Here is a 10,652-nt window from a genome sequence, read left to right on the forward strand (position 1 = left end):
GTAAAAAAAAGCAAGTTGCAGGAAAAAAAGATGCAATACAATATCATTTTTGTAAACTCCCCAGTAACATGCAACCATACCAAGTAATTTCCATGGGTACATAGATAGGTATTTAATGTATAGAAAATGGATATAAAGTGAACCGATAAGAATGGTTACTTCTAAGAAGGGTCCTGGAATTAACTGGTCAAAAGGAATTTAGATATTACCTCTAATGTTTGGATTTTCACTAAAAAACATGTACTTCAGTATTAGGGTTTTTTTTTGCTTTTTGGGTTTTTTTTTGGCTGTGTTGGGTCTTCTTTGCTGTGCGCGGGCTTTCTCTAGTTGCGGCGAGCGGGGGCTACTCTTCACTGCGGTGCGTGGGCTTCTCATTGCTGTGGCTTCTCTTGTTGCAGAGCAAGGGCTCTAGGTGTGCAGGTTTCAGTAGCTGTGGCACGTGGCCTCAGTAGTTGTGGCGCATGGGATTAGTTGCTCTGCAGCATGTGGGATCTTCCTGGACCAGGGCTCGAACCCGTGTCCCTTGCATTGGCAGGTGGATTCTTAACCACTGCACCACGAGGAAAGTCCCCAGTATTAGTTCTTAATTAACAATTATTACTTTTAAAAAAGAGAAAGAAACCAGGTGTGTCTTATTCCAAAACCTAAGGTTATTGTCACACTGGCTATTAACCTATGGTTTATGAATAGATTTTGGCAGGTTCATGCACTTGCTGAAACTGTGCATGGTAGTGTATGTTTTGAGGAGTGCACATTTTTCCTTAGGTGGAAACTCATAATGTCGGATTCCTAAGGAGGATTTATGACCCAAAGAAAGTCATGAACAGCTCTAGTGGAACATGTTTCTTTTCTGTTGTGGTCTTATGGAAAGTTACTCAGCCTCTCCAGAAAATGGGGGTCATAGTAGTTCCTCCCTCAGGGGTTATATGAGGATTATAAGAGTCAATGTTTATAAAGCTCATGAAACAGAAGTCAATCAATGTTAGGTATTATTATTACTTTCATTGTTGCTGCTATATTATTAATGGCTTCGAAAAAGCCCTTCATTCAAGAGACTTGAGTTCTCTAAACAGTTATATCACAAGTAAAATAAGGAAGACGATGCCATCCAGTCTGGAAAATCTCACAGTGTCAGACTCTAAAATTTTCTTCTGTCTATAAGAATGATAAAATGACATTCAATGATATCAATCCTCCCATCTGTTCATGCATTTACCCAGCAAGCATTTAGTGAATGCTTACAATGCACTAGATATTGCAGGAACAGCTGGAGATACAATTGCAGCAAAAGTGGCTGAGGGGGCCCTGACCTCAAGGAGCCCAGACCCCATGCCCCCTCCACTTCGTGGAGCTGGAAGGAAGGTGAATTATAAGCTCTGAGCCTGGGTGCTTAGGTGCCGTAAGTACACTGTGACCTGTTAGTACCTTTCTAAGACAACCGAGTTTCAAATCCAAGCTTTTATTATTGACAGGCAGAGAAATCATATTTTTTAATCCTTAAATCTGACATTTCTCCTTTAATGTATTGGGCCATGAAGGGGGCTGAGATCAAGAGTTCTGTTCTGACCCTACTTTTGGCAGTAATGAAGCCAGATCAGCATTATGGTGCTTAAACATTTCAAGCCACTTGTGCTTCCAACTGCTTTCATTTTTAGTCCAGTTAATGGATTCAGTAGCTGTTACAGTCCCCAGATAGCAAGTGGACATGTGGGTGAATCAGATGCCAGCAGGCACACCTCTCTAAGAGGTCCCTATAAGAGCAGTGTTGATGGCTCCCCACACCTCTGAGCCATGTGAACCTGGAGTTTTTAGTGACCTAATGGTGTGCAGCAGCCTTGTCCTGGCGTAACTGGGACATCTTACTGAATGATGATAATAATAATGGAATAGGACATTTGGCTGGCAGAGTTGGGACACAGACTTTCCACCACCCAGGAGGCACATCCAGCTCTTCACAGCCACTGATATCTCTGGGGGCTGTGGTCCATTTTTAAAAAAAAAAAAAAAAAAAAAAACAACCTTGGGATTGACTTTATTGTTTTTAATATTTATTTATTTATTTTGGCCGTGCTGGGTCTTAGTTGCGGCACACGGGATTTTCGTTGCAGCATGAGCGCTTCTTAGCTGCAGTATGCAGACTCTTAGTTGTGGCGTGCATGCGCGATCTAGTTCCCTGACCAGGGATCAAACCTCGGTCCCCTGCATTGGGAGCGTGGAGTCTTACCCACTGGACCACCAGGGAAGTCCCTGGGGGCTGTGGTCTTTTAACTCAGTGGGGGGAAAGGCTTTTGGTTGAGGAGCAGAGCAGGAGAGCGGGAGATGGGGAGATGGAGGGTCAGGGCGGCCTTTGGACAGGATTTGGGGACTGGGGCGGATGGAACACTTTTCACAGGAGGCTTTCTGAGGTTCTGGCCCATTTGGGTGCTTGGTCGCCACCTCTGCCCAGGGACTGGCCACTGTGGGAATATATGGAGACAGTGTCTTTTCCATAGCCTGTGGCTGCAAGGGTAGTACATGTCCATGGTGAGATCCAGGGTGGGAGATAAAATGATAGACATCAGGAGGGAATGGTAGCTAAGAGAATGGTGTGCAGGTGCCCTTGAGCCCTGCTTTGAGGACTCCCACACATAACTGGAGGATGCTCCGTGGTGGGGCAGCAGGTCTATTTCCTGGAACTCTGAGTCCCTCATTGGTAAAATAGGATAATTAAAGCCACCTCACAAGGTTGGGTGAGGAATAGAAATGGCAGAATAAAGCACCCAAAGGAGGGTTCATGCTCAGTAAATGGTGCTTGTATCACTCACACATTTCTCTAGAGTTCAGACAGAACTTTCACACACGTACACCATCCCACGGGATCTTCATATGAGCCTGTGAGCTTCCTATTATAATCAGTACTTTATGAATGAGGATCTGGATATTCAGAGTCATGAAGGTCAAGGGTGGAACCCAACTGAGGCCAGATAATGGAGATGACACAGTAAAGACACATGGAGGGGTCCTGGCATGTTCATCCCTGGATGTCCTGCTCTGAGTGGTCCTTGGAGACCCTAAGAAAGAATGGGGAAAGTTCTAAGCTAATTCTGTCTTCCTGCTGACTCTCAGGTTACCAGAGCCTCTGACCCCACGTGTCTCGCCCAGTGTCTCTCATCACTGTGAAATTCCATTCTGAGAGTCATATCCTTGGGTCTTAAAGACTCACAGCCCATCCACAACGGTGCTGAGGACCAGACGGGGTGGGAGTCGGTCAGTTGTTGGTCTCTTTTGCCATAAGACTCTGAGAATTGTTAGGTGGTATTTATACTGTAGTCGTGTCATGAAACAAGCGTAGATGTTGGCCCCAGTCCTACTTGGGGCTGAACACTGATGTTGCATTTCCAATCTCTTTGTGGCTTATCTTCCTCATCTGCCAAACGAAATTATAGTAATAGATAATTATTACTTCCTAGAGGTTTTACGAGGAATGGTCCTGGACACTTCGACTGAGGAGTTACTATAGTGATGTGCAAAACAGACACAGCCCTGGTCTTCGCAGAGCTTCAGGCTAATGGGGAGACAGATGATGACCACACAATCACACAAATGTAACGTTCAAAACTACAGTAAGTGCTATGTAAGTACATAGTAAGTGAAAGAAGAGTCCTGCAGGCTGTATGAACATCCAACAGGAAAACTCGTCCTAGTCTGGGTCCAGGGGAGAATTCCCTGTGAAGGTGGCATCAGTGGGTAGGGGTAAGTGAGGGTGAGATAGCAGGCAGGCAGAAAAGCCCGGACAGGAGAACAACGTGGGCAAACACTGTGGGGAAGAGAGTGGACCAGGAGTGTGGCACAGGAGGGAGGAGAAAGTGTGTCGGCACACACAGAGTCGGGGAGTGGGTGGGGAATAGTGTAAGATGAAGCCATGCAGATGTAAGGTGAAGCCACTGCACCACCAGGGAAGCCCCTGGTCTATGTTTTGAAACCACGGCTCAGGTTACTGCATGGAGAAGGGATAGGAGAAGTCATAGGGAAAGTAGGAACATCAGTTATGGGTCACGTGGACTGGGGTAGAGCAGTGGAGATGGAGAGATGAAATAATGGGACAGAAATTTATCTTCAACCTGAGAAAGAATAAGGCAATTTGATTAAGTCCCAATGGGTGGGATCAGTGGGAAAGGCTGTGGCAGTTAAAAGAAAAGGCAGAGGGCTTCCCTGGTGGCGCAGTGGTTGAGAGTCCGCCTGCCGATGCAGGGGACGCGGGTTCTGTGCCCCGGTCCGGGAGGATCCCACACGCCGCGGAGCGACCTGGGCCCGTGAGCCACGGCCGCTGAGCCTGCGCGTCCGGAGCCTGTGCTCCGCAACGGGAGAGGCCGCAACAGTGAGAGGCCCGCGTACCGCACACACAAAAAAAGAAAAGGCAGAGCCATGAGGGCTGGAGAAGGCTGCTTGGAGATGGAATGAAGTTGGGCCCTGAAGAATGGTAAACCCTGATGAGGTGAGAAGGAGTCAGACATGCTGGCAAGCCCAGTCGGTGAGGTGACCGCTATCATGATGCATCCTGAGTGCAACTGAGGAATCGTGTGAGACCAGATCAGAAATTAAATATGCAGACTCTAGTTCACACTGTTTCCGCTAGGATTAGGTTGCAAGTGGCAGAAAACCCAAAATAACACTGGCTTAATAAAATAAATTTATTTTTCTTTTTCACATAAATGAAGTTGGGAGGTAAGCTGTCCAGGTCTGGCTAGTATATAAATTTTAAGACCATCAGGAATCTAGGTTTCTATTAGTATCCAGGTTTCTGCTACATTCAATTCTTGGCACCCACCTCGGGGTGCAAGGTGGCTGCTCCAGCTCCAGTGCTCACATCTTCATTCTAGTCAGAGGAAGGATGAAAAGGAAAGAAAATGGTATGCTCCTTCTCTGTAAAGATACTTCTCAGGAGCTGTATATTCATTTCTGCCTACTTCTCATTGGCCAGACCTTGGCATACAGCCACATCTAGCTGCAAAGGAAAATGGAAATATATAACATTAATTCTAGGCAGCCACGCACCCAATTAAAAATTGGGGCTTCAATTACTATATAAGAAGGGGGGGAAGGGAAGCAGTCTGTGCTACACACAGCAGTTTATGACAGTAAATTGTAAATTAAATATCGCTGTCATCTCTTTAGGTAGGATTCCTGTCAAGTGATGAGAAAAACATTTTAGGATGACAAATAATACCCCGTCTGGAATGTTCTTTTCCCAGATAGTCATGAGACTCATTCCCTCAATTTATTTTGATCTCTGCTCAAATGTCACCTCCTCAGGAAAGCCTTCTCTGGTCACCCATCACTCTCCATCCCCTAATCCAGCTTTGTTTCCCTGCATAACACTTATCACTATCCGGTATTATGTGCTCTATTTACTTCTATGTTTATTGTGCGTCCCTCACGAGGATGGGAGCTCAGTCAGGAGAGGGACTTTGTTTCATTCACTGCTGTGAACAGTACCTACATCAGTTCCTGCCAAGTACTAGGTGTTCAATAAATATTTGGTGATTGAGCAAAGAAATGGACAAAGCACATAAACAATTCATAAAAAATGCTCTGGCTTATCCTGGGTTTACATAAGTGACAGAAGAAATACAACTAGTAAACAAACCCATGGAAAATATGGAGCATCTTTGGTAATAAAAGACGTGCAAATTATAGTACTCAGCCATAAAAAAAGATTGAAATTTTGCCATTTACAACAACATGGATGGACCTGGAGGGCGTTATGCTAAGTGAAATAAGTCAGACAAAGACAAACACTGTAGGTTTTCACTTACATGTGGAATCTGAAAAAATAAAACAAGCAAATGAATATAACAAAACAGAAACAGACTCACAGATACAGAGAACAAACTAGTGGTTACCAGAGGGGAAAAGGATAGGGGGAGGAGCAAGATAGGGGTAGGGGATTAAGAGGTACAAACTGCTAGGTAGAAAATAAATAAGATACAAGGATGTAATGTACAACACGGGGCATATAACCAACATTTTAAAATAAGTGTAAAGGGATTATAATCTATAAAAATATTGCCTCACTATGTAATACATCTGAAATGAATGTAGTATTGTAAATCAACTATACTTCAATTAAAAGAAAAAGTGTAAATTAAAGCAACCACGAGGTGCTTTTTTTCAATGATTAAATTAGCAAACTGAAAATGTGAACTCATAATATCAAATGCTGATAAATGGATAATAAACCAGGACTAATAAACAGCAGCCTTATAAACGAGTCTGATCCTTTAGAAAGCTATTTGCCCAGGCCTCAGGCCACCAGTGCCAGGCGTCGTTCATTGGCAGCTCTAACAAGTGGCAGTGACAGTGCATTCACCGTGAGCGCTGCCCTTGGAGTGGTACTGATGGCAGCCCCGAGGTTGCCAATGTACATCAAAGGCCTCAAAATATATATATGCACAAGTGTTCACTACAGTGTCACTTATAAAAGCAAAAGGCTACAAATAATAACTAAGTACCCAACTGTATGGAAATACTTTAGTCATTTGGAGTACGTGTTCTGAATGAAATAATAGCCATCCCTAAAAATAATACCATAGAGAAGTACCGAAACAGGATGATGAAAAAATACTAAGTGAAAATAATGAATATACAAAATAGTATATGTGTAAAGCACTTTTCAAACTCTCTGGGTGGTGGAGTTGTAATTTTTTTTTCTTACTTTCTTGTCTAAATTAAAAAAAAATAAATACATTTTCCAGAACCCTACAAAAACCATATTTCTCATTTTGAGAGAAAATTCTATCTTAAAAATACATTTTCAAAAAGTGGTAAGTAGGATGAATACTGTATATAAAGTAGGAGCTCAAATTTGCTTTTTATGAACTGTGATTAGAGGTAAAGGCTGGAAGGAGAGCTACCAAATCTTTAACAAACGTCTATCTTTGGTAGTGTATATATGTCCATGCCACTCTCTCAGATAGCTAGTGGGAAGCAGCCGCATAGCACAGGGAGATCAGCTCTGTGCTTTGTGACCACCTAGAGGGGTGGGATAGGGAGGGTGGGAGGGAGGGATACGCAAGAGGGAAGAGATATGGGGACATATGTATACGTATAACTGATTCACTTTGTTATAAAGCAGAAACTAACACACCATTGTAAAGCAATTATACTCCAATAAAGATGTTTACAAACAAACAAACAAACATCTATCTTGAGGCAGTGGTATTAAGGATGATTTTAATGTTCCTATCAACATGAAACATGGTATATTATTATTATTATTACTATTACTATTGCTATCATTATTGTTATTTACTGAGCCCTTATGACATGCCAACCACTCTGCTGTGTGCTTTACACACACTGTGACATGTAATATCCCAGCAGCTCTCTGAGGTAGGTGTTATCTCTGTTAACCCATTTTACAGGTGAGGAAATGGAGACCGAGGCAAAGCTACCTGCCCAAACTCAGCCATGACTTGTTAAGTGACAGCCTTATCAGACACAGACATGATGTCTGCCCTCCTCTGTAGCAAGGAGGGGTTTTTCACTTGTCAGAAAGGATCCAATATGATTTCTCAAGAAGGGCAGCCAGTGGGAGAAGGACTTCAGAGGGGGTTGCACACAAGCCTCTGAGGGCAGCAGGGCTCAGTGCATCTACCCTCCTGAGGAACCCATACGTGGCCAGTGCAGGGTGAGGAGGGAGGGGAGTCCCAGTCAGGCTCTTCCAGAAATTTGAGATGGTTACAGGGAGGAAAAGAGAAAAACCCTAGTAGGCAGCAGTCTGGGTGAGTTTAGAAAGAGAATGAGGAATAAGGAATTTAGAGAGTGACATTTTGAGCAGCAGAGAGGGGGGAAATTGCAGAGGGGAGGCAAGATCATTTGAAGAAATGTCAGGCTGCCCCTAAGAATTGAGAATCCTGCAACATACCATTACCTGTTAACTACCTCTGGCTTCTGGACTGTGATTCTCTGAGGATAAATCATGTGGGGCTCTGAAATGTATTTGTATAATATTTTTACTTATCTATTTTTCTTTATTTAAGAAATGTGCATAGCATGAATCATGAGTATATGATTCATGTTATAATGAGGGAAAAAATCCAAATAAATCTTTTATGTGTTTTAGAACAATTGTTTCTTAAGATGGAGAATGGTTTGGGGAACAGCTACCAATTTCTTTATCCAGGGGTCCATCAGGATTGCTCATGTTCTGTCTTCCTAGTGGAGAGCGTTTGCCAGATGTCCTCAGTACCCACAGGGCTTTGGGGACTGCAGGAGACACCCAAACTCTGTGGCTCGGAGAGAGGGGAGGCACTTAAACCATTTCAACTCAGTTCAGTGAATTTTTATCAATTCTCCTGGGCCTCTGCTCAGTCAGAAGGTAGGGCTCCACGGCGAGAAGGCTACTTTTTTTTGTTTTGTTTTGTATTTTTTGCGGTACGCGGGCTTCTCACTGTTGCGGCCTCTCCCGTTGTGGAGCACAGGCTCCGGACGCACAGGCTCAGCGGCCATGGCTCACGGGCCCAGCAGCTCCGCGGCATGTGGGATCTTCCTGGACCGGGGCACGAACCCGTGTCCCCTGGATCGGCAGGCGGACTCTCAACCACTGCGCCACCAGGGAAGCCCGAGAAGGCTACTCTTATTTTGCCCCATCTGTTTATCGCCTGCCTCTCACAGTGCACGGAGAATTTCCCAAGGGCAGGATTCCATCCACTTGGCTCATGGCTTATCCCCAGCACCTGGCACCTTGCCTGGCGCTTAGAAGTTATTCGATAAATGCGTACTGAGGAACGAAGTAACGGCTAACGCCCTGAAAAATGCATCAGCTCTCCCCTTGATAGCCCTAATGTCTCTTGTTGGAATTCTCTCTTTTTAAATTTAACTCTGTGGTAACACTGGCTCCGAAAGTCAGACTGAAAACTCCAGAGCTGGCCAGGAAAAGAACCGATGTAATAGAGATATAGAAGGGTAGAATAAGCAATGCAATATTGGCTCTCCTGATTTTTTACTCCTTATTTATTCCCATTCCCCAAGCACATACTGTATGCCAGGCACTGTGCTGGTGTACTGGAGACACAAACCCTTATCCTGACCGTGATAACGGGGATAAACAGAGCATTCCCAGGATTACTCTTATCCACTGATAATAACAATTAGAGTCCAGCCCTGTGTTCTAGGCATTTTTCGAGGTGCTTTCCATGTGTTGCTTTGTTTAGAGGTAGTGCTATATTATGCCTGTTTTACAGATGAACAAGCTGAGACTCAGAAAAGCCAGGTAATTTGTTCATGTTCACAACTGGGGTGAAGTTCAGGCTTAGGTTCCCGCCATCTGACACCTGTTCTCACACACTTACCAGCTTCCAGGGAGCTTCCTGAGAGGTAATCCTGTGATCACTGGCCTCCAAGTCACCAGGAATGCTGGATAAAAGTGCAGATTCCCAGGCTTGGGGCTGAAGGATCAGGATCCTTGGGAAGGGAGCCTGGGAATCCCCAATTTTTAACCACTAAGCCGAGTGATCAGATTTGCACTAAAGTTCGTAAAGCACAGCACTCAAATGTGCCACAGTTACTCCTTGCGAGTTTACAAAACTTCTAGGACTCACTGTCCTGCACTCCACCCTTTCTTCCTGCCAATGGATGAACAGAACAGAATAGAAAGGCAGGAAAGGAGGAAGAAAGGATAAAAGGAAAAAAGGAAGGAAGGAAGGAAGGGAGGGAGGAAGGAAGGAAAGAAGGGAGGGAAGGAGGAAGGAAAGAAGGGAGGGAGGGAGGAAGGAAAGAAGGGAGGGAGGGAGGGAGGAAGGAAAGGAGGAGAAATGCTCCAAATTGGGCTCCATTTCAGTTCAGAGCAGGTGGACAACAGCCCTCTGCCCCTCTGCTCTTGGACCCTGAGCAGCAGGTTCCCTACAGTGGCTGGAGCGCAGCCGAAGGGCCTGAGGAACGTCCTTAGGAAGCACCCTCTATGGACGGTGATATCAGCCCACTTAAAGCGCTGAAGTAGTCAGCTGCTGGGAACAGCAGTGCAGTGAAATTTAGCTATAGCCAGTGCTCAGAATCTGAATGTTTATCCCTTTCCAAATCAGGACAGTATTGCACAGGGTCCCCTCCTAGTGGGCAGGGTCCGTATCAGTCTGCAGAATGAGAAGATTCAGCCAACAGGAACCGAGGCAGGAATGACAGGCAGAGACACGGGTTCTGGCTGCAGGACACTAGGACAGTGAAGAAAGCTCTATGCTGCAGGGAGAGGAGTGAGGATGGGGCTGCCGGCCAGTGAGGGGGTATCCACAGCTGGTTCTCGCCAGCAAATCACATGGCCACTCTGAGTCAATTTCCTTGTGTGTAAAAGGAAAATAATAATAGTTATTATTCTCTGTGATTTATGGAACACTTTTTCTGTGTCAGGCACTGTCCTGAGGCAATCAATCTTCATAACAAATATCTATGAGGTCATTTTGGTCCCCATTTGACAGAAGAAGGAAATGAGCCTTAGGTTAAGAAACCTGCCCAGTATTTCCCGGCAGGTAACCAGTGAAGCCAGGATGTGATCCTGGGTCTGCCTGATGCCAAAGCTTGTCTTCTTAATAATTACTGTTAGCTTCTCCAACATTCCTCGAATTTCTAGCTCTTATGACTAAGTGCCTCAACATGAGCTGTTCATGGTTTCAGAGAACAGA

This window comes from Monodon monoceros, unplaced genomic scaffold (genome assembly GCF_005190385.1).
Source record: "Monodon monoceros isolate NGI ecotype Baffin Bay Population unplaced genomic scaffold, NGI_Narwhal_1 Super_Scaffold_20, whole genome shotgun sequence".
NCBI lineage: Eukaryota > Metazoa > Chordata > Mammalia > Artiodactyla > Monodontidae > Monodon > Monodon monoceros.